The sequence below is a fragment of the Phocoena phocoena genome, chromosome 20, assembly GCF_963924675.1.
Source record: "Phocoena phocoena chromosome 20, mPhoPho1.1, whole genome shotgun sequence".
NCBI lineage: Eukaryota > Metazoa > Chordata > Mammalia > Artiodactyla > Phocoenidae > Phocoena > Phocoena phocoena.
Genome location: NC_089238.1, coordinates 52,472,959 through 52,497,261, shown reverse-complemented (window position 1 = coordinate 52,497,261; position 24,303 = coordinate 52,472,959). Strand labels below are relative to the sequence as shown.

The 24,303-nt window shown below is 44.3% G+C and overlaps 1 protein-coding gene across 2 annotated transcripts in view; it reads right to left on the bottom strand.

Moving 5' to 3' along the window:
* The window catches only part of GAN (gigaxonin), a 53,894-nt gene that overhangs the window by 21,618 nt on the left and 7,973 nt on the right, over positions 1-24,303 (bottom strand). The gene's annotated exons all lie outside the window — the stretch shown is intronic.

Here is a 24,303-nt window from a genome sequence, read left to right as displayed (position 1 = left end):
AAAAACAAATGAAACAGACAACCAAAGCGCTAAGGTCCATGTGAGCAAGGATCTCTACTTCACCTTGGGAACCCTAGGCCCTTTAGGCTTATTTTTTTTCCCCTGTATTTAATTATCCAATTATTTTCAGTAAGGTAACAAGGACCCCACAAACCTACCACCCAAAACAAAAGCTAGGACCTTGACGATAACCTGCTTTTAGCCAAATGGTCCTCGCCACCAATTCATTCCTCTGCTTCCCCATCTGAAGTAACTATTATCCTAAATCCCACCTATATTCAATTTCCTCTTGCTTTCTTTTTGTATCCATGAAATATATATAACCTATGACATATATAGATTTATTGATGATCAATGTATATATATAATTTTAAGGTTTTAATTCTATAAGTCTTTCATGCTGTCTGTAACCTCCTGGCGCTAACTTTTTTCATTTAATATTGTATCGCTCAGTCATTCGGCTTGCTGCATGTCACACGCGTTCTTTTGCTCTTTCTGCTGTGTAGTGTGCCACGTTCCCGTTGATGAGCCCCTGGGCTGGGGCTCCAGGTGTTTGGTATTGTGAACAGTACTGCTATGACTATCCTTGTATATGTCTCCTTTTGTGATACGCAGAAGAATTTCTCTTGGGTGTATCCCTGGGAGTAGAATTAAGCTACTTTCTTCTCCAAAGTATGAGCTAATACTCAATTATTCTCCAAAGTAGCCGGAGCAGTTTTTAGCCTCATCTGGTATATGTAAGGGGATGTGTGGACCCACAAAGTCTATGGCATTTATCTCTGTCCCACTTCCTAATCCTCCAATGCACGATCCAGTGAGCGAAGTATGGTCTCCGGTGGTGGTTGTGACCTGCCTTCCCCTCATTACCCAGGTGCTAAACAGCTCTTCAAAGATCTGTAGCCCCCTGTGTTTCCTCTTCTGTGAAACACATGTCCAGTTCAAGTCTCTCTCTTTTTTATTCATTCATTCATTATTTATTTATGGCTGCGTTGGGTCTTGCTGCACGTGGGATTTCTCTAGTTGCAGCGAGCAGGGGCTATTCTTCGTTGCAGTGTGCAGGCTTCTCATCGTGGTGGCTTCTCTTGTTGCAGAGCATGGGCTCTAGGTGCGCGGGCTTCAGTAGTTGTGGCACAAGGGCTCAGTAGTTGTGGCTCGCGGGCTCTAGAGTACAGGCTCAGTAGTTGTGGCGCACAGGCTTAGTAGCTCTGCCGCATGTGGGATCTTCCCGGACCAGAGTTCGAACCCGTGTCCTCTGCATTGGCAGGCAGATTCTTAACCACTGCGCCACCAGGGAAGTCCCTCAAGTCTCATTTTTAATTGAACTAATCACCCTCCTCATATTGAGGTGTAGACATTTTTTGTTATCTTCTTGATATCAAACCTTTGGCAGACTTGACACTTTTTTTTAAGGTGATGAACAATGTGAAGAATAATTTTTCACAGTCAACACTTTTTGTGCCTTGTTTAAGAACAGGTACTTTACCCAAGATCTAAAAGATATTCCTAATTTAGCAGCGAGGGAAGCTCAGACACAACCTAAGTTGCATTTAATTACCCTCCCCAAGGCTCGGAATTGGTAGGATGAGGAAGCTGTGGAAGGAGGGGTGAAGGATGAGCTAATTACAGAAGAAGAGACTGACAAAGTCTTAGGAAATAGGTGAGTTCCCAGATCCTTGCTCCACACAGATACACGACTCCTCTGCCCTTTTTAGTAAGGCTCCCCAGCTCCAGTGGAAGATAAGTGACGTGCTCTGGAGAGTGTGAGATGGAGGGGGCGTCTCTGGACAGGGGGGTAGCAGGCACATCTGAGGGTAGGTGCACTGCACCAAAAACAGAGAGTCAAGAGAGTGTCTACATATTGAATGCTGAGATCAGAAGACTTTTTTCTCAATTTTGCTCCTAAAATTACTGAAAGCCAGATCTACATCCTCCAGGTGAGAACCTGATGACTCTTCTGAAGGATTTGATCAGCCCCAAAGCAAAGGTCTAAAGACATGGGCACAGATCTGCCTCAAGAAAATGACCCAGGTGGACCATGCAACAATGAAACCCACTGTCACTAAGCCAACCTATGGGCTCTGAGCTTCCCACACACTGTGGCGAGCACTTCTGAAACTTCTTCACTTCACACCACACACAGAAAATGTAATATGACCCTGGGGTAAACAGATGAGGCTGTGTGCAGGGCCAGGGGGATTCAGCCTCCCCAGATGCTGCCCTGCCACTTGGAGGGCTGACACCATCATTATCTTCACACATTATGACATATTTTTTGGGGGGGGCACGTGGGTTAAGAAACTCTGCTTTAGAGCCCCACTCTTAAAACTGAGCAACTCAGTAGATGCCTAACAAAGAAGAAAGACAGAAACCAAAACCAGCAGAAAAAAAGTCAGCTTGGAGGAAGTACAGATCTCACACAAGATGACAAGTCAAGGAAAAAAGAAAACCTCTCATTAACATTCCCAGAGAGAAAAGAGAGGATGTTGTGCTCGTGAAACAAGAATAGGATGCTCTAAAAGGGAACATTCAGAGAACAACAACAACAACATTTTAAAGACTACAAAAAAAAATTTTTTTTAATGTAATGTCAAAATTAAAATTTGTAGAAGTCATAGACTTGTAGACTTCAAATCGTAGAACTTGTAGACCTCAAGTCTGCCAAGAAAGCAAAAAACACAAAGGTAGAAAATAGGAGACACAAGGTAAGAAAACTGGAAGATCAGTCCGGAAGGCTGAACATCTGAAAAACAGGAATGCCCATGCCAAAAAAAAAGAGAATATTATCAAGTAAATGCTCATAACAAGAGAATATTATCAAGTAAATGCTCATATTATCAAGTAAATGCTCATAACAAGATAGGGATAAAAATACGCCTATCCGAGGCATGTCATCATGATACTTCAGAATACTGGAAACAGAAAAATTTGTATAAGCTTCCAGAAAGAAAAACAGGTTACACAGAAAGGAATGGGTATCAGAACGGCTTCGTACTTCCAAATGGAACTTTAATAGCAGTGTGGAAATGACTTCAAAATTCTGAAGGAAAATTATTTTCAACCTAGATTTTTATAGCCAGCCAAACTACTCATCAAATATCAGGACAGAATAGACATTTTCAGCTATACAAACTCTCAAAATAATTGATCTTCCACGCAGCCCTTCTCAGAATGCTGTTGGAAAAAACTGCCCCAACAAAGAGGAAGATTCTGGACTAAGAAAAGACATGATCCAACACAGAAAAGCAGGGACAGGAATGGTGAAGAATGACCCTAGGGTAACAGCTCTGCACCAGCAGAAGGAAAGCTGGTTCATTCTGGTACAGCAGGATGCCTCAGCAGGCCTTAGGAGGGCAAAACTGATGGAATATATAACATGTGTTTTAGACAACTTTGCTTCCCCCCTATATTCTGTATCTGCTATTCCTACCTCTACAGTTTCTATAGAACTAATAATTTTACTCAAAAGGCATTTCTTTTCTGCTTGCTGCACCCTAGGTGTACCTATATGACTGACACTTTTACTAAAAGTGAAGAAAAAAACTTCAGTCAGTTCTCAGTCAAGAGAGAAAAATAACGTAAGTAGTAAGAATAACACCTAAATCATTAATATTTGGCTCTGAAATCTATCATATGCAGACACGTCCTCCAGGAATGTTTCACTCAGGATGTCATGACTATTTGTATTTCTTAGTCACCGTGCTGGTTATCAACATACTGCCTCTCAGCTCCAAGTCCACCCTCTTTGCATGCTCTGTGAAAATGGCTCTGAGCCTTTCCAACAGTTTTTCTGCGTTAACTGGTACGATGTTAAGCTTCTCAGTGGAGGGTGCTGGAAAGACACTGCAGGAGGAGACAGTTTTGCTGCCGGGCTCTGGTTCTGCAGCTGGATAGGCTCCCGCAGTGCACAGCTGCCAGCAGCACCTTGCAGCTTTCCCTGGAACTCCCAGAGGCAGTTTTGCAGTCAACTGTTTCTGGGGAGACACCTCCCTGTGAACAGCTTTCCCAGACACCTTAAAGGACAGATTTCTGGCAAGTTCCAGAGGGCTGATTTCAAGCAAATTCCACCAGTGTGGCTTCTCTGCCATGAGGTGAGCTGTGGCTGTGTGCCGTCCAATAAAGTCTGGATCTCAGCCCTGGGTACACCAGCTACTCCTTTAATTTTTAGAGTTTACTTCTTAGTAGTCAATCCCTTATTACTCTAATCTCTTGCTGCAGTTAAAAATTCTTTATATTAAACTCTCCTTGTTCAAATTACTATGTGGTTTCTTTCTCCTGACTAGATACAGACAGAGTCTTGCCCCTATTTAAAGGCAGTAGCTCTAAAACGTGTTCAGATAGAGGGGCACCACCTAGAATTCAAGTTGTTCAAACAAGGGCTGGCTGTGCCTGCCCATGGGCTGTGGACAGTGCAGGAGGAGGGGGACCAGGCTGACGGGGAAAGGGGTTACAAAGAGACCGTGCAGTGTGTCCCCTTTTTATTTTTCAACCATGCGACTGGATTTTTTTTTTAAAAGATGACTATACAGTCATCTCTTGGTATCCTCGAGGGACGGATTCCAGCACCCACACGGATACCAAAGTCTGCAGATGAGCAAGTCCAGGAGTCCGCCCCCCGTATCCTCACCCACAGACTCAACCAACCATAGATCGTGTACAGCTGACCCTTGAAAAACATGGATTTGAACTGTATGGGTCCACTTATACGTGGATATTTTTCCCAATTAATCTGTGTATAAGTAAACCCGTGCAATATTGAAAAACACCCGTGCATAAGTGGATCCGTGCAGTTCAAAGCCATGTTGTTCATGGATCAACTGTACTATCCCATGTTTTCACAATGAAAAATGTTTCCTTTTAAAGAGTATGGTTTTCTTTCAGCAGATGGCAGGGTACAGACAATGGCTAAGAAGACAGAAGAAAAGACTCCTTTAAATATGAGCACTGACCATTTCAGATCCATAAAGTCTGACCCTTTTTAAAGCCCATGAAAAATGAGTCATTGTACTCTTGAAGTCTCTAAGCATCTGAGGGTTAAATTATAAAACCTTGTTTTGATTACGGTTTAAATTCAGATCCCAAGCTTCCCATCTTTCGGTCCCACTTCTGATCTCTCCCTCATGCCGTCTGCGCATGTCCAATTCCTGCCATCTTCTTAGGAGCTGTTCGAATGCCGGCCTGGCAGTGGCTCCCCTTCACCTGCCCTGCCCCAGGCTCCATCTCCGCCCTCACTGCCCTGCGGGTGAAAAGAACTCCTCATGTTATCAATTTCCCCAGCACTTGATATTGTGGGATCATCAGGTCCTGTCTTGTATGATGGTATTTATGTACAAAGCCCATTTCCTCTCTCCTTTATTAACCCCAAGTTCCTTGGGGTCAGAGTCCTCTTTATCACTATAACCCTACAACGCAGCCTGTCAGTTTACAAAGAATGGATGTTCAATAATGATTTGTAAAATAAGTTTTTGAATTAACAACAGTCTTTAAATATCTGAAGAGCTGTCACAGGAGATGTTTTTCCTGCAGGATCTCAGGTACAGTGAAGCAGAGCTAGAATCAATACAAGGAAGAACTTCCTAATAGTTTCATGCATTCAATGTTGAAAGGCCTGAAGCACAGAGCTTCTCAAGCTTTCAGAAGGTCCGTGGTGGGAGCTGAGTTTCTGCATTGGTAACACCCTCAGTGACGCAGACCTCTCCAGACCTCTCTGAGTAGCAAGGGGTTAAGTGATGCTTCTCAAATTATCCATGTGTGTTTTTGTATTTCTAACCCATCTCAGATGAATCTTTTGTAAAATATGATAAAAATGTAATGGGGATGAAGTGTACAGCACGGTGCCTAGTTAATAATACTGTACTGAATACCTGAAAGTTGCTAAGAGAGTAGACCTTAAAAGTTCTCACCATAAGAAAAAAAATTTTGTAACTACGTGTGGTGACAGATGTTAACTAGACTTATTGTGGTGACTCTTCTGTAATATACACAAATATTAAATCATTATGTTGTACACCCTGAAACTAATATAATGTTCTATGTCAATTATACCTTAATAAAACATGAATGAGTTATTAAAAAACAAAATTTAAAAGACATAAAATACAGGCCCCAATTCTTTTTTTTTTTTTGCGGTACAGGGGCCCCTCACTGTTGTGGCCTCTCCTGTCGCGGAGCACAGGCTCCGGACGCGCAGGCTCAGCAGCCATGGCTCACAGGCCCAGCCGCTCCGCGGCATGTGGGATCTTCCCGGACGGGGGCACGAACCCACGTCCCCTGCATCGGCAGGCAGACTCCCAATCACTGCGCCACCAGGGAAGCCCCCCAATTCTGTTTTAAATTTTTTTTTTTTTTTTGGTTACGCTGACCAGGGATTGAACCTGGGCCACGGCAATGAAAGCACAGAGTCCCAACCACTGGACCGCCAGGGAATTCCTGTGGCCCCAACTCTTTTATCATTAGATTCAACGGACATAAAATTATTCTGTCAAACTGCTACAAGAGTTTCTAACTTTTACTCTCCGTGTGTACTTATATTATCATGGCCAGGTGACAATTCACAGACCATCACCAGCCTGCAGGTGACGTCTCAGGAGGCTGATATCCATCTGTCTGTCAGGATTATAGTGAAAGTTGGCCGTTAGCCCTTATCCGTCTTAGACACTAAGAGTCACTCAGACCTGCTGTGAAACTGTCTTGCTTCACAGCCTGCTGTCATTTGCAGTTACTTCCTTCTTTCACTTCTATTTTTTAAAATTTTTTATTCGAAGTATAGTCGATTTATAGTGATCCAATATTTTTATAAGACTTTTTTTTTTTTTTGGCCTTGCCGTGGGGCATGCAGGATCTTAGTTCCCTGACCAGGGATCTTACCCCTACTCCCTGCATTGGAAGCACGGAGTCTTAACCACTGGACCACCAGGGAAGTTCCCCCTTCTTTCATTGCTTGGATACTTGCCATCCCTTTCTCATTTAGAAACCTGGACTTATTTTCCCTCTTCTTGTCTTCACTTCCCCCTCCCCCATTCCCCAATGAAATCTCTATATCCCTTCAGTTTTTGTTGCATTCTGTTTCACATTTCTTTCCTCCAGTAAATACCCTGATTTTCCCAATATCTACCAACACATTTTCTCTGTATTTTCCCTTTTTTAATCTAGAATTTTCTCACCTTGAACATCATTTCTATCGTCTCTGTCACATAAAACTGAGAATTCAATGAACTGGACTGAATGAGTTAATGAATTAAAAAAAAAAAAAAAAACCTAAGCCAAAGGGTTAATAACCAATAGTTTTGTTTCTAAAGTTAGTCCATATATATCAAGAAGTAAATCAACTCTTCTGTTTCCTTTCTTATTTTAATTAAAGTATAGTTGATGTACAATGCTATATAAGTTCCAGGTATACAATATAGTGACTCACAATTTTTAAAGGTTATACTCCATTTATAATTATTATAGAATACTGGCTATATTCCCCATGTTGTACAATATATCCTTGTAGCTTATTTTATGCATAACAGTTTGTACCTCTTAATCTCCTACCCTGATATTGCCCCTCTCCCTCTTCTTTTCTGTTTTGTATCTCCACCCCAGGAGATATAGAGTCATATGTAAATTTACTGGAAGTCACAAAATCCTTGTTTTTATTATTATTATGTGATGTCAATTTACAAACTCTCTCCTAGAAACTGCCGTAGTCTTAAAACATCACTTTGAGAATTTCATAACACTCTTTGAAAAAACTAGAAATAATGGGGAGTATTGTAAGATTGGGCCTCCAGTGTTCAGATATAAATATCCATGTCTATCACATTCTTCCCCAGTTTTCTGTTTCTAGGGCAAAACATTCCCCCCCTCTGCCCCTGTTCTCTCATTTGTAAAAAGAAGAGGTTAAATAAGGTGATCTGAGGGCTTCCCCACCCCTGAGCACTTCTGGGCTAAACTGCTGAAACACACCAAAAAGTTAGGGGGAGACTCAGCTCTGGAGACACATTCTGTTGAGTCCTAGAGGATAAAGTCCAGCCAACTCAATCAGTTTCATAGGATTTACAACATGCCTTCTGTGGGTGATGCAGTGCAAGTTCATTTTCCCTCCAATCACCTACCCTCTGGGCAAGCATTTATTTGCTGTTCTATTAAACTTAAACACCAGTGAAACAAGATCAGTTTTTCATTCTCTTGACAACACTGGAAAGACGTTTTATAAGAAAAAAGTTGTTGGCTAATAAAGAAGCTGGTATGATTCAAAGTTTTACATCTATGAAAGAGGTCTACGACTTTTAAAAAAGTGTAACAGAGCAAAGTCCTCTGCTGGTTGTATACTATCCTCTTCTAACTGGCTTCCAATGGCTGGAAAAGTCCGGTGTGTCTAAACGTCATAACAAACACCCCAGGTAATCAGTCCTGGTCCTCCTCCTACGGGAGACGTTACTGAACGGGATCTGATATAACAGTGACACAGAAGACATCTAAGTGACTTTTCCTCCCCCGGGATGCAAAAGCTTGTCTCCAATAAAAGCAAGGAAACCTCCTCAAATAGGATGCAAGAGAATGTAATGCTCAAGGAGTCAAGCTTTACAGAAGCTCCAGGGAAATTCAGGGGCATTACTCACACGGTTTCAAATGATTCATGTCACCTCAACCTGGGTAGCTCTCAAGAGCAGAGGGGCGTGGGCTCAGCACTGCATTTGCCCACTGAGGCCCAACTAATGACGTCTGCTCCTGTGGGGAGCCTGTTTTACAGATGCCCCCTCCTCCTTTTTTTGTCTTTGTGAGCTCCTAAAAACCACACCAAAAAAGGATCTTTAGAGCAGAGGAATTTCAGGGCAGTGACACTAGTCAGTATGTTACTACAATGGTGGATACATGTCATTATGCATCTGTCCAAACCCACAAAATATATACCAAGAGTGAACCCTAACGTAAACTATGGACCCTGAGGGATGATGTGTAATGGAGCATCATCAGCTGTAACAAAGGCTCCCCTCTGGTGGGCGATGCTGAGCATGGGGGAGGCTACACATGTTCTGTTGGGGTTTTTTCTGACTATTTAAAAATATATATTTATTAAAATATATTTCTTTTTAAGTTCTCAAAGCTTCAGACCATCTTTCATCCAGCCCATGAGGTACTTGAGTGTAGACATTACAGTGTACAGCAGTGATTTTTCTCTCCCTGGGTCTACTCTTCCCTTTTCTTTAAAGTGAAAAGGTTCACATATCTGAAGAGCCCCACCTAACTCTACTAGTGTAATGCGTTGGTTTGACTACTTATTGCATCTTCAGTCAGTACCCCCTGTGGCTTACTCAGTATTTTAAATGGATGAGTCGTGTTTCCCTACCAGATCATTATGGGTGAGCAGTAAGTAATACATAAAGAACATCTGTATTGAATAGTATTCAATGCAGTTCTTGGTTTTGCATAGAAGGAGGATCAGAATAAGAGGGGGGCATTAAGGCCATGAAGAGCTCCCTGACACCTAAAGACATTAAAGTATCATCTTCCTGCAGGCAGTGCTGTCTGATGGGAGAAGCTCACTCTATTTGGAGGATAGGTCAAAGCCTTGCTAACAGTCCTGCTTCTCTGCCTTTAGTCTGCTATCACTCTTCCCCCAAGAAAGGGAAACAGGTCCCAGCACATGCTGCCATCATCATGAAACCTGCCCCCCGGGTTCTGGTCTCTCCATCCACCCTCTGGTCACAGCAGCCTTCTTAAGGCACAGAAAGACTATGCTTGGGCCCTCTGCAGCCTGGCTGAGGAGCTGCAGTGGCCTCTGAACTTCAGGGAGCAAGTGCTGGCTTCAGCTCAAAGTTTCCAGGAGCTGGGAATGCCGTGAAAACAGCCAAAAGAAGAAAAAGGAGACGTGGGGCTGGAAGTTCAATGTCTGGAAAGAGGGGCCCCAGCTCTCTCCAGCCCCCAGAGCCTGCACAGCTGTCACCAGCTAAGTCATGCTGAGATGTGGACAGGCTAGGTAGTAGCCCACACCTGAGCCCAGGACCACGCCAAAGAAAATCCAGGTGTTGTAGGACATAATAGCCAGCATCATGAAGTAGTCGATGACCACCTGAGCAACATGAAGTAGAGACTGGCCGAAGTGACACAAGAACCACCTGAGGTGGGTTCTGCTGACTGCAGGGGACTCTGAGCTTGAAGAACTCTGGTCTATCTCTTCGATGAGCTGCTGGCTGGTGGAGATGGACAGGCTCATCAGGGCCTGGTGGAGCAGCCTGGCTTTGCCAACCTTGATGCCTTCATACAACACAGCCAGGAGCAAGACGACCAACACCGAAAGGGCCATGCCTGCAGGACTCTGGACACTCCAGAAATCAAAGAGAAGCGGAAGTAGGTAGGAGGTATATGGGGAACCTCTGTCTTCCTCTCAATTTTGTTGTGAACCTTAAACTGCTCTAAAAAAGACAGTCTCTTTTTAAAATGTAATTTTTTAGTCCCAGTCAACTTTATGAAATATAAATGTGCAGGTAATATTTCCATCAACAGATGGCATCCTCTCATGACAAGGCCTGCTTTTTGGTGGAAGGGAATGCAGGAACCCATCTATCTCCCAGTTCCTGCCACCTAAGAATTCCATCTACACAGGAGAAAAGCATTTACACAGATGTCTGACACGTGACCAGGTGTCCCAGAGGGAGGTCCAAGGAGATCCCGAGGCACATGGCGGGATATGAGCTAGGTGCCACCGGCCAACCTCTAGGTAAGCTCCCCTTGCACAGCACCTCAACCTACATAGGCTAACTAATCCTTGCAATGCTCCTCCCACAAGACTGAGCAAAGTCAGGGAGCAGTGAGCAGAGGAAACCACGAGAAAACACAGGCATGGTGCTGTGTGGCCCGTCTGGGAACTGCCACCAGCAGGACATTGGTTCACTCAGAGCAGGAGGTGCCAAAGAAAAAGTAGAAATGCGGACCAGAGCCGCAGTCCTCTATTATTCTAAGAATCAAACTTTATTATAAGAGTAGCATTCTCATTAAGGTTCAAGACTGTTTCTTTCCCTTCATTATTTCATTTCCTCTATTCATTTCTCTTTGCCTCCAATTCTTTTTTTTTTTTGCGGTACGCAGGCCTCTCACTGTTGTGGCCTCTCCCGTTGCGGAGCACAGGCTCTGGACGCGCAGGCTCAGCGGCCATGGCTCACGGGCCTAGCCACTCGGCGGCATGTGGGATCTTCCCGGACTGGGGCACGAACCCGCACCCCCTGCATCGGCAGGTGGACTCTCAACCACTGCGCCACCAGGGAAGCCCTGCCTCCAATTCTTTTTACCCAGAGGGATTATGGTTTTTACTTATTTACCATCAACACTGTTTTCCTCATATAGATCCTGGAATGACTCATACTTTTACTGGATTTTAAGAGTAGCTCTGCTTCCCAGAAGCTTCTGAAGAGTTTTTATAGAAAAGCAGGTCCTAGACCAATTATGTCAGGTCCAAGACAACGTATATTTTAAATGTTTCCCAGCTTATTCTGATGTATTCCCTCCTGCCTGGAATACTCTCTCCACCTCCCACTTCCTTGATTAGTGGAAGGAAGACTTAATCCTTCACTGACTTCAGGTCTCTACTCCAGGAACACCTCCAAAGAGCGGCCCAGGTACCTTGTTATCTAAAATAACAGCCCCTGGGCTTCCCTGGTGGCGCAGTGGTTAAGAATCTGCCTGCTAACGCAGGGGACACGGGTTCGAGCCCTGGTCTGGGAAGATCCCACATGCAGTGGAGCAACTAAGCCCGTGCACCACAACTACTGAGCCTGCGCGCTAGAGCCCGCGAGCCGCAACTACTGAGCCCACGTGCCACAATTACTGAAGCCCGCACGCCTAGAGCCCGTGCTCCGCAACAAGAGAAGCCACAGCAATGAGAAGCCCCTGCACCACAACGAAGAGTAGCCCCCGCTCGCCGTAACTAAAGCCTGTGCATAGCAACTAAGACCCAAAGCAGCCAAAAATAAATTTTAAAAATAGATTAATTAATTAATTAATTAATTAAATAAAATAACATCCCCACTCCCCTCCCTGCTTTATTTTATTCCTAGAATTTACCACCATCTAATAGACGGCATTTGTTTAATGTTTACATCCATGAAAACAGGGACATTGTTTTGTTCACTGCCCTACCTCCATACCCCATAAAGTGTCCAGTACTGAATGGGCACTTGAAAAATATCATGCACTTGATAACAGCACACAGCCAGGTGGGGGAACCAATGGATTTTAACGCTGCAATGATCAGTTACTGTTTTCATTTGGCTCCGAAACAAAATGAGCACAAGTGTGCAGAAGGGGCATCATTCACCAGCTAAGCATCTGTACGCTCCCCTGTACAGCATCCGCTGGTTGGTCTGCACTGAGGGGAAGGTGCAGCTTTCCCCCGGCATCCGAGCCAGGGTGTGCTGCAGTCAGCACTCAAGAATTGAATGTTCAAATGTTCCACTATCCAGAGGCCCCTGATGCAATCATCTGCCTTTGTGCTGAGGCCCGAATGTAAACTGGCTGTAGGGGAGGCCTGTCATCTGTGAACGTGCCTAACTGCCTGGCGCTCCATCCTGCCCTGCTTCGCTGCCTTCCCCTCACCAGAACTGGTGCACTGCATGGGAACTTAGGAGCTACAGAGTGATGGAGAAGTGCGAAGGTTAGGAAAGGTTTCCAGAAAGGAAAGGCTTACTGTCCAGGTGTCAGCCAAACCAGCCCCTGGGAATGAAGCCAAAGCAGAGCCCCTTCACCATAGAGGATGCAGAGGCCACAGTCCTATCTGTCCCTGACCACCTCCCCGCTCCCTGATCACACAACACGTGAGGATTCACAAAAATGTTTTCCATCTTCCTCCTCTTATCACATCATCCACTCTGAAGATGAAGTACAGCGTTTCATATTTAGATCTGCTCTGAGTAAGCACATCCTATGACATCAATATCTGGAAGAGATACGAAAACACAAACTATATGCCTTCCAGTCATGTGATTTGAACAAGATAGAAATTTACCTCAGGGAAGGTGATGTTTTCTGAAAAGAGAACGTGGAAAGTGTGAATTACACCTCAAACAGGGACAGCACAAGGAAACTGTGTAGACTGTGAGCCAGTGTTGGGGATGGGGGGAGCGGACAGGGAGGGAGGGAGGGAGGTGGTATCCACGAAATATCACAGGGACAGTGGGTGTACACGACCACGGGTGACATTAATTACTCCTGGCAGAAACGCAGAGATTGCCAGAGGGAAAGCTGTAAAGTGAGACCAAACCCATAAAAATGGTGACTCTGTTTTTGCACAGCTAGTCCCTTCACTGCCCGGGCACAGCATTCAGCACTGGGCATGGATTTAGACACTGGATCTCAACCAGCCGGTGGTCCCCACCCTTGAGGAACTGACCAACTGTCACTTCTATTTTTTTTTTTTTTTTTTGGCAGTACGCAGGCCTCTCACTGCTGTGGCCTCTCCCGTTGCGGAGCACAGGCTCCAGACACGCAGGCTCAGCGGCCATGGCTCATGGGCCCAGCCGCTCCGCGGCATGTGGGATCTTCCCGGACCGGGGCACGAACCCATGTCCCCTGCATCGGCAGGCGGACTCTCAACCACTGCGCCACCAGGGAAGCCCCAACTGTCACTTCTAACCATGGTCTTAATGTTAGTAAAATGAAATGTTACCAGTCATTTCTAGGAATTGGGGTTTTAACCCCCTCATCTGAAGCCTCTAGATAAAGTACCCTTTACGTTCCACAATAAATCTTTGTCCCGACCTGCTGAAAGCCTGTTCCTCCCTCTACCGTCCCCATCGTAGTAAACGGTACGATTTCCTACCCAGCTGCTTAAGCCTAAAATTTAGGAGCCCGACTAATACATACAGAAGGAATGATAGTTACAGAGCATAAGCGGATGCTAAAACTAGAAAGTTGATGGGGAATGCAATATTTACATAATCTCAAAGTCTCGCCCCATTAATTACATGTTAAGTACAAAGAGAAAAGGAGTGGATTAACCTGGCGGACATCATCTCTAACCATGTGATCAAATCAACACTACTGATGTTGGGACAAGCTGCCAACGCGGACCCCTGATACAATGCACCGAGGAGGGTGCAGCATCGCTCATGTGCTGTTCTTGCCAAAAACGAGTAACCTCCATCGAATTGTAAAAAATCAAACAAACCCAAGTCGAGGGACCATGCAAAAGAATGTGGACTTCACCTTGAGGGAAATGGAGACACTCATGAGGAGTTTCTTAAAAGTCTTTTCATTTTGAAATAATTTTAAACTCACAAAAAAGTTTTTAAGAATTGTAGGGTTCCTGTATACCCTTCATGAAGCATATCTACTGTTAATAAATCACAGTCTTTAAAAAAATTTTTTTTTTTAAAATAAAAATTTTTAATTAAAAATTTTTTATTAAAGTATAGTTGATTTACAATGCTGTGTTAGCTTCAGGTATACAGCAAAGTGTTTCAGTTATACATACATATACATCTATTTTTTTTCAGATTCTTTTCCCTTACATGTCATTGCAAAATATTGAGTAGAGTTCCCTGTGTACTACAGTAGGTCCTTGTTGGCTATCTATTTTATATATAGTAGTGTGGATAAGTTAATCCCAAACTCCTAATATATCCCCCCCTCCTTTCCCCTTTGGTAACCGTAAGTTTGTTTTCTATGCCTGTGGGTCTATTTCTGTTTTGTAAATAAGTTCATTTGTATCTTTTTTTTTTTTTTTTAAGATTCCACATATAAGCAACATCATTTGATCTTTGTCTTTCTCTGGTTACTTCACTTGGTATGTAACCTATATAATCTTAGCACAATGATCAAAACTGAGAAATAAAGACTGGTCAGTACTATTCAATAAACTATAGACTTTATTCAAATTTAACCAGTTTTCCCCCTAATATCCTTTCTCCATTCTGGGACCCAATCCAGGGCTCCAAACTGCATTTAGTTGTTGTGTCCCTAACCTGTGACAGTTCGTCAGTCTTTCTTCATCTTTAAAGACCTGACACTTTGGTGAGCACTGGTCAATTATTCTGTACGATGTCCCTGAACTTGGGTTTAATTTCTTATGATTAGACTGAGGCTGAGCATTTCTGGCAGGGATACTACCAAAGTGATGCTGTGCCTGTCACATCAGGGAATACATGACGTCAATATGCTATTAACCTTGGGCATGTTATTAACCATGTGTCAATGTGCTGACCTTAACCTTGGTCACTTGGTTAGGTGCTGTTAGGTTTCTCTACTCTAAGATACTATTTTTCCCTTTGTAATTAATAAATATATCAGAAGAGGTAATGTGAGAATATGCAAATATCCTTTTTCTCTTCAAACTCTTGCCCACTAATTTTAGTCTCCATTATTACTGTGGTGTTCAATGGATGATCTCCTATTCTCTTATTCCTTCTTCTACATTTATTAATTGAAATTCTTCTGTAAGAAAGAACTGTTTCTTCTCCACCATTAATTTATTTATCCATCCAACCATTTATTCATCCATAGACACATAGGTATTTCTTTATTCTATGGATTATAATCCAATGTTGTTGGTATTCATTTTCTTGCTCAAATCATTCCAGCTCTGGCCGTCGGGACTTCTTTCAGGCCAAGTCTGTGCTCTTTCTAAAAGCCTCTATCTTCTTTTGAGCACCTCTTTACCTTACTTTCTGGCACAAATGCTCCAGGCACATAGTATATTCTTCCTGCCCCAGCGCCTGAATCAGCCACATCCCCAAAGACACTGGAGTTTCAAACATTATCTAATTACACTCTAGAAACATCACTCTGGTGGCAGCTCTGGGAGACTGATGAACCAGCAGAGATCCTGCCACAACTCAGGAATTATGGAAGCTAGAGCACGAGTGCCGGCGATGGTAACGAAGAGACAGCTTCCAGGAGGGTAACGGAGGGGGTGGCGCCCTGAGGACTCCCCCATTTCTCCTGGAGAGTCTGGTAATGAAGGACAACCTGCCTGGGGGCAGAGAGAGCTGGACCTGACTGGGTGTGGGGTGGCCGTGTAGCTGGTCGTCGGATGTCCAGGCCTGGGGCTCAGAAGAGAGGGGGCAGCAGCACCTTTGGTGCTGATTTGATGAGACTGTCGTGGGGAGAGTACAGGGAGAAGACAGAAGCTTGTGCCACATCACGTTTAGGGACAGATGAGGAAAGAACCAGAAAGGGAGACTGTGGGGGAAATGGGACAAAGGTGTCACAGAGGCCTGGAGAGCCTGAGGGTCAAGAAAATGCCCTAGAGTGATAAACACAGTAGACAGGTCGAGTGCGAGAAGCACTTAAAAGTTTGAACTTGAGTAAGTCAGAAAGAGAAAGACAAATACTATATGATATGACTTATATGTGGAATCTAAAATATGACACAAATGAACTTCTCTATGAAACAGAAACAGACTCACAGACATAGAGAACAGACTTGTGGTTGCCAAGGGGGAGGGGACTGGGGGAGGGATGGATTGGGAATTTGGGGTTAGCAGATGTTAGCTTTTATATATAGAATGAATAACAACAAGGTCCTACTGTACAGCACAGGGACTATACTTAATATCCTATGATAAACCATAACGGAAAAGAATATTTAAAAAAAGAATGTGTATATATATATATATATATATATATATATATATATGTATAACTGAATCACTTTGCTGTATGGCAGAAATTAACACAAAATTGTAAATCAACTCTACTTCAATAAAAAAAAATTTTCACTTGATTTGGCCATTATATTTAGCAATTTTCGAAAGAACAGTTTTAATGGAGTGAGAAGTCACGAGCCTATGGGCAGAGTGAAGCAGGAGGTGAGACCGAGGACGAGATACACAGACTCTTCCTTGAAGAATCACTGGAGCAAAGTCAAGGAAATCGTGCACTTGTTAGAAGAGGGTGCAGAGTATGTTTGCTTTTAATGGATGCATTCATTCAACATTTGCACATCTCCTAAGTGCCGGTTGCTGGAAAGGATTTAACCATACTTTCATGCTTGGGAAAAGGAGCCAGAAAGGAAGGAAAAGAAAATTTTTTTTTTAAGGAGAAGGAAGACACAACAGACCATCCAAGAAGAAAGAGATGAATACGGGGGGCGGGGAGGAGAGCAGGTGAGGGAGCCAGGGAGAATCAGCCTTGACTGCCAGCCTCTGCTCTCTGGAAGACCGGCGTGCAAATCACGACCTGACATTTAAACTGCATTAAGGATGATCACCAGCGTTAGAGGTTTTATGTCCAAATTTTAAAAACTCAAATACTCTAGATCACGGTTGACACACTACAACCTACAGCCTGTTTTTGTATGGCCCTTGAGCTAAAAATGGTTTTTATGTTTTAAAAGGTTGTTGTTAAAAATAAGAACAAACAAAGAAGAGTATGTGACAGAGACCACATGTGGACTGGAGAGCCTAAAATATTTCTGGCCCTTTAGAGAAAAAGTTTGCCAAACCCTGCTCTAAATATTTTTGCCATGGCAAACATACAACATTTAGAAATCCAGCCTAACGAAATAGTAATAATACACAAAATAGTAATAACTTTGAGAAACCACTTGCAAAAGGGACCAGGCAATGGTAATAAACCTGAGGGGAAAAAGAAATAATCAGATACACACTGCCAGGGTCTTGATATGATAATCCAGTCTTCCTGGATAGTAATCCGGTTTCATACAATAAGAACAAATTTGTTTCTATCTTCAGAAACAGATAGGCCTGGGACACAGTCCCCACAGTGGGTTTACCCACAAAAAATACAAAGAAAAAACAACCAAGAGTCTTTTTTTCCCCCTAACTTGTTTATAGTGACTATTCAGAAGAAAAAAATAACTGCAAATTAAAATGTCAAAGAGGAATGATGACGCAAATTATATGGAGCAGCAACATGACGTCATAACCAAGAGCTATTAAACGTGATTACGGGCATTACACTGAGATGTAAGAGGGACACAACTGGACTTCAAATGAAAAGATGAACCAGAAATAATGTGTACATATAGAATACAACTGTAACAATATATTACGTACCCTGGTCAGAACCAGAACTTGGGGTGACATAAATAATTGAACCCTCATGTGGTTTTCCATAAAACTTTTTGTATAAAAAATTCTTAAAATTTACATCTAGTTCTTGTACATCTGAAAGTAAAGCAGTCAATAAAATTTACCCTTTAAAAGACAAGGTTTGAAAATGCATATTAAAATTTTAGGGTGAGTTCAAAGACAGGACCATGAGGCAGCAACTTGCGAAGCCAAAAATTCTTCCAGGATGAAACAAGCCTGATGCCTTGTTCTGGTCACACCCTGACTTTTTGGAAATAAAAGAAAGACATTCATGCCTCAACCTGTCAAATAGTTCCAGATGTTCTCCTCAGGTATGATTTTTCAGATGCTGTTTAAAAGAGGCTCCTCCTATAACCTTAAGAGCCCATGGAGGGCTTCCCTGGTGGCGCAGTGGTTAAGAATCTGCCTGCCAATGCAGGGGACACGGGTTTGAGCCCTGGCCTGGGAAGATCCCACGTGCCGTGGAGCAACTAAGCCTGTGCGTCATAACTACTGAGCCTGCGCCGTACAGCCCACGAGCCACAACTACTGAGCTCGCGTGCTACAACTACGGAAGCCTGCGCACCTAGAAACCGTGCTCCGCAACGAGAAGCACCGCAATGAGAAGCCCACGCATCGCAACGAAGAGTAGCCCCTGCTCACCACAACTAGAGAAAGCCCATGTGCAGCAACGAAGACCCAACACAGCCAAAAATAAATAAGTAAGTAAATTTATATATACATTAAAAAAAGAGTCCATGGAAATATATAACCATCTCAAGAGTCTGGGGGGCATTCTCACAAGTCTTCTCTAATTAAAAACTGCTGGACCTGGGTCTTCTTTGCTGCAGTACACCCACGGCACTGAATACTACAGAAATTTCATACTGCAGAAGTAGGTCCATATTTCTACTCACTTTCTATTCCCTCTTCCCAATGTAAAGAGTCAGAAGGAAGGTTTATGTCTTTTCAAAGGCAAAGTGGAACTCCTGAATAAATTCAAAGGAGAAGTAAGAATTTATATGAATTTATTCTTGTCTTTGTATTCATCCTTTCTTTCTTTTTTTTTTTTTTGCGGTACGCGGGCCTCTCACTGCTGTGGCCTCTCCCGTTGCGGAGCACAGGCTCCGGACGCGCAGGCTCAGCGGCCATGGCTCACGGGCCCAGCCGCTCCATGGCATGTGGGATCCTCCCGGACCGGGGCATGAACCCGCGTCTCCTGCATCGGCAGGCGGACCTTCAACCACTGCGCCACCAGGGAAGCCCTGTATTCATCCTTTCAAAGGAGTTCAAACCAAAGTGTTAAGTGACGGTTAAGAAGCTCTTTTTTTCTTTTTAAAAAAGGATAGTGGGACTAGGAAAACAAAACCAAAACCAAAAATCAACTACAGCCTGAAACACACGCCCTTCAAGTTTTCTTTAATAAATGAGAGGCAGCTCAGGATGAGCTGCTGCACTTCAGCATCTCACAATGATCTTTCTGCTTCTGGCGCCTTCTTAATTTATAATCTACTGTTATAAACTTCTCTAAACAACCTGAAGCTGAAAATGCCTTCCAAAATGTTGTCAAGGGAATGAATGCTTCCCTATTAATTCTTTAGTCATGTTGTGACAAAAGCTCTCTCACTGGAGCTACTACTTTTGAATAAAGAATTTGGACCCTTCTCCCAGGTTTCCTGGCACCAGAAATGGACTTTGTTGAGCTTGACTGCGCCATGTGAAACAGTACAAAAGTAAAGACTCTCTTCTGGTTAAAATCTGTTCTAAGATGGTTTCTTCTGTCCCTCTCCCCCAGTCCCCAGTACATATTCAGCTATACAGTAAAACGCCACAGCCAAAAGTTTCATCTTATTTGGAAGCAGTGTATACAGCATCCTGAACTCTGATCTTCTACTTCTTCATCAGTACTTAGACTGCGGTCAAGTCAAGTCTCTTACCTACAGACTTTCCACTAATAGATTTAGTGCCTCTGACCCTAGAGATAAAAGACGCTTTAAAAGCACCCAGTCCATCTGTCTGTTCTATTTCTCCCCACTGAATAAAAGTCAGTAGGGCACTGACACGTGGTACACTGGAGGTACACGCCATACACTACAGAGAAGCCTGTAGGACAGAGGGATTATTTGGCAGAATTGGGAAAATGTTACAAAGGAAGGGATACCGGGTCCTGAAGGATGAACAGGAATTCCTCTGCCAGTAAAAAGCAGGAAGTCAAGAGAGGCAGAGGTGAGAAACACACATTCGCAGGTAAGTGTCACACTCCATAGAATGTAATTAAGGGGTTTATAGAGCGATGCTACCTTGAATAGGACACATCGAAGACAGATGTTACCTTCCCCACTTTTCTTAAGCAACTGGCCTCAAAACCTCTTAGCTCTTCCCTCTCCCTCAGCCTAATTCCCACGTCCATTAGCAGTCGATTGCTTCCTCCTCTAATCCCGACCTCGGTCCTTACTACTGACATGGTGCGGGACAGCGCCACGGGGTGCTGACCTGAATCCGTAAGCAACTCTGGTCCCCGTCTCGGTCCTGTGAACAAACAACCGCCAAGTCACCTTCTTAAAGCAGAGCTCTGTTTCTATCACTAGTACTACTGGTGAAAGACTGAATAAAAATCTAAGAGATATGGGGATATATGTATATGTATAACTGATTCACTTTGTTATAAAGCAGAAACTAACACACCACTGTAAAGCAATTATACTCCAGTAAAGACGTTAAAAAAAAAAAAAAAGAAAAATCTAAGCGAACTAGCCTGGCACTCGGGAATGCCGTCCTGACCTGCCCGTCCACCAGCACTTGCCCCCATCCCTAGCCAAGGCTCCAGTCCAGCCCGGGGAAGTATACTTACTACCCTGGGCGCATACAAGCCCCCGCACTCAAACCTTTGTTCACCTGAATCCTTCTCCTTGCCCTCCTCTTCCCCTACCCGCCCACCCACCCACCTCCAACTCCTCCCCGAGGCCGTGTTCAATTCTGTTTACGAAACCTTACGGGATCACGCAAGGGGTCCTTCCTCCTTGGAACTCCTATGACTAGAAGTGTCTATGCAATTAAAAGAGCCTTGGTTCTACACTTTGTGCCTTCAAAACTAAGCTAAGAGTAAACTCTGAGGACAGATGCTGTGCTCCACAGAGTCTTTTACAGCTGTCATTATACCCACAGTAAGTGATGATAAGCACTGGTCACTGAGGATACTGAGGAAGTGACCCTGGGCTCTCCTGGGTCTTTCCCTTTTCTCACCAACAAGTCCTATTGCTAATCTCCCTACTACAGCCACTTCACTCCAAGTCCACAGACCCACCCTAGCCCAGGGCACCCTCATTTCCTGTCAGAACCATTGCAGTGCCCTCCTAAATGACTCCCATCAATGCCTAACCTAAAGCCTTATAATAAAACCTAAACTCTCTTGCATGGAATAACCCATGTCAGAAAAAATTCTGAGGTCCCTTTCCCACACCCGCCACCTCCCCAGCTGGCTCCCCACACACAGCCCCTCTGGGAGACGTTCCCGCAAAAGTTTAATCTTGCTGGGGAGCAAGCAGTGCACGTGCCAACCTGAACTCAGGACTACGAGGCCCTGCTACCCCTCTAGTCTGGCTTCCTGCCACACTACCTGCCGCTCATCATCTCACGCTGCTGTTCTCCGCCCCCCTGGCTGTGCCAGTCTGATTCTGTCTCCGGAGCGCAGCACTTCTACTCCCGGTGCCCTGCCCCTCTGCCCCCAGCTCTGCTCACACTGAAGCTCTCCTCCAGATCTCAGGTGAAGCGGCACTTCCTCAGAGCAGTGTTCCTCTCACCCATCCACGGCGGCAGCCACGTCCATCCCTCACGTCTCTCTGTAACGAGGCCTCTTCATTGTCTGCCTCCCCAGCTGGAGTCCGTGGATGCCGGAGCCTTGAAAGCCCAGAGCACGGCAGCACCACACGTAAACGCTCAAGAAAAGTTTAATGAATGAACGAGCATTTAGGAAACCTTGGCCAAGGATCTATGTTCTCTACTTAAAAACAGCTGTTTCTGGAATCCGCCTGTCAATGCAGGGGACATGTGTTCGAGCCCTGGTCCGGGAAGATACCACATGTCGCGGAGCAACTTAGCCCGTGCGCCACAACTACTGAGCCTGCACTCTAGAGCCCGCAAGCCACAACTACTGAAGCCTGCGCGCCTGCAGCCCGTGCTCCACAACAAGAGAAGCCAGCGCAATGAGAAGCCCTCACACTGCAACAAAGAGTAGCCTCTGCTCACCGCAACTAGAGAAAGCCCGCGCACAGCAACGAAGACCCAAAGCAGCCAAAAATAAATAAATAGTTCTATTAAAAAAAGTTGTTTCTGTACATGTGATTAATTGCGGTTACTAACATAGTAGCGAATGATCAGATGAGTCATTTAAGTATACTCTTTTTTTTTGGCGGTACGCGGGCCTCTCACTGTTGTGGCCTCTCCTGTTGCGGAGCACAAGCTCTGGATGCGCCGGCTCAGCGGCCATGGCTCACAGGCCCAGCCGCTCCGCGGCACGTGGGATCTTCCCACACCAGGGCACGAACCCGTGTCCCCTGCATCAGCAGGCAGACTCTCAACCACTGCACCACCAGGGAAGCCCTAAGTATACTCTTTATTTTATTTTATTTTTAACATCTTTACTGGAGTATAATTGCTTTACAATGTCGTGTTAGTTTCTGCTGTATAACAAAGTGAATCAGCTATACATATGCATATATCCCCATATCCCCTCCCTCTTGAGCCTCCCTCCCACCCATCTAGGTGGTCACAAAGCACCGAGCTGATCTCCCTGTGCTATGCGGCTGCTTCCCACTAGCTCTCTATTTTACATTTGGTAGTGTATATATGTCCATGACACTCTCTCACTTTGTCCCAGCTTACCCTTCCCCCTCCCCGTGTCCTCAAGTCCATCCTCTACGTCTGCAACTTTATTCCTGTCCTGCCACTAGGTTCATCAGAACCATTTTTTTTAGATTCCATATATATGTGTTAGCATACTGTATTTTTTTTTCTCTTTCTGACTTACTTCACTCTGTATGACAGACTCTAGGTCCACCTCACTGCAAATAACTCAATTTCGTTTCTTTTTAAGGCTGAGTAATATTCCGCTGTATGTATGTGCCACATCTTAATTATACTTTTTAGAGCAGAAGTGACTACTCCAAAAATAAAGTCAATCTCTTCTTTTCCCATTCTTTTTTTTTGCGGTTGGCGGGCCTCTCACTGTTGTGGCCTCTCCCGTTGCGGGTCACAGGCTCCAGATGTGCAGGCTCAGCGGCCATGGCTCACGGGCCCAGCCACTCTGCGGCATGTGGGTTCTTCCTGGACCGGGGCACGAACCCATGTCCCCTGCATCGGCAGGCAGACTCTCAACCACTGCGCCACCAGGGAAGCCCTCTTTTCCCATTCTTAAAATTCTGGTACTACCACACTACACAGTACAGTAGTGAAAAATTAAGTGAACGTCAAAGATAATCTAAAAACTGTTCGCTTTATGTTTCTTTCCTTTACTGGCCCCACAGGTGGAAAAAATAAGTTGAGTGATTTTGATCTCCACGTGCTCAGTCTCAGTTTTGACAGTGTTTGTGCGAGATCATTGAATATACACTCAAATGGCAGCCAGCACACAAGAAAGACAATGGAGCCTGGGAAGGTGTAACACTCCGCAAACCATGAAATACAAACTCCTGCCCGTCTCCCCCCAGCACCCAGCTGTTGCTGATACCCAGTGTCTCCTGTGTATTTGTTGAAGGAATGATTAATCCTAATCAGTCAACACTAGTTATGTAAGGTCCCTTGACAGGGAACTCCATCATGAATTAATACATGACACATTTCAACGACTTATGACAATGCTAATTCTTGAACTGTACTTTATTATTGGTGAGCACAATCCCACAAGCATATGGGTTAAGGTGGTGATGACATTTCTAAAGAATGTACCAGCAGCGGGACAATAGTGCACATTTTCATAGTCCCCTTTCCTATCAATAGGAAAACAGTAAGGAAAGGGAACAGAACACCTATTCTTCTCCTGTTCCATTGCAGGAGGTGAGAGAAATGAAAATTTTGCTCCCTCTCGGCCAGCAACAGGGATTCTCCCTTTTGGGCAAGGAACAAAGTTGGTAGCTCTGCTCATACAAGCAGCAGTGTTAAGAAGTCAGGCAGGAAAATAAACCAACCAACCAATCAACAACACCTGAAAGAAGTCTCTAATCTGCGAGGTAAGTCTGCACTCCCCATACCAGCTTTAGCACAGGAGGAAAAGCTGGACGGGGGTGGGAAACTCTTCCCT